This window comes from Aplysia californica, unplaced genomic scaffold (assembly GCF_000002075.1).
Source record: "Aplysia californica isolate F4 #8 unplaced genomic scaffold, AplCal3.0 scaffold00007, whole genome shotgun sequence".
NCBI lineage: Eukaryota > Metazoa > Mollusca > Gastropoda > Aplysiida > Aplysiidae > Aplysia > Aplysia californica.
This window is the reverse complement of record NW_004797277.1, coordinates 1674264-1674595: the sequence shown is the minus strand read 5'-3', so window position 1 is coordinate 1674595 and position 332 is coordinate 1674264.

The window sequence follows — 332 nt, the reverse complement described above, 5'->3', positions numbered from 1 at the left end:
CACACTGATAGACTGGTACGAAAAGATATGTAAGATGAGGATGTATATGAGTTGTTAGTAATCTCTTAGCCCGATGCACGCGGTGTTAGACCCGCTCCAGTACGTGAGACTGCTGATGAGGCGCTTTCCGTCACAGTTGCCGCGCGACCGTGCACTACACTACGCCACACATCAAAATACAGCAAGAAAAATATAGCGTAAACTGATCCTGCGGACGGGGCGGGGATGTAGGATGGATAACGTATGACATAAAAGAGTACAAAACCAAGCAGAAGATATAGGGACGAATTTTGGCTAGCTTAGGCACCAAATGGAAACCCTACGCATTTGCA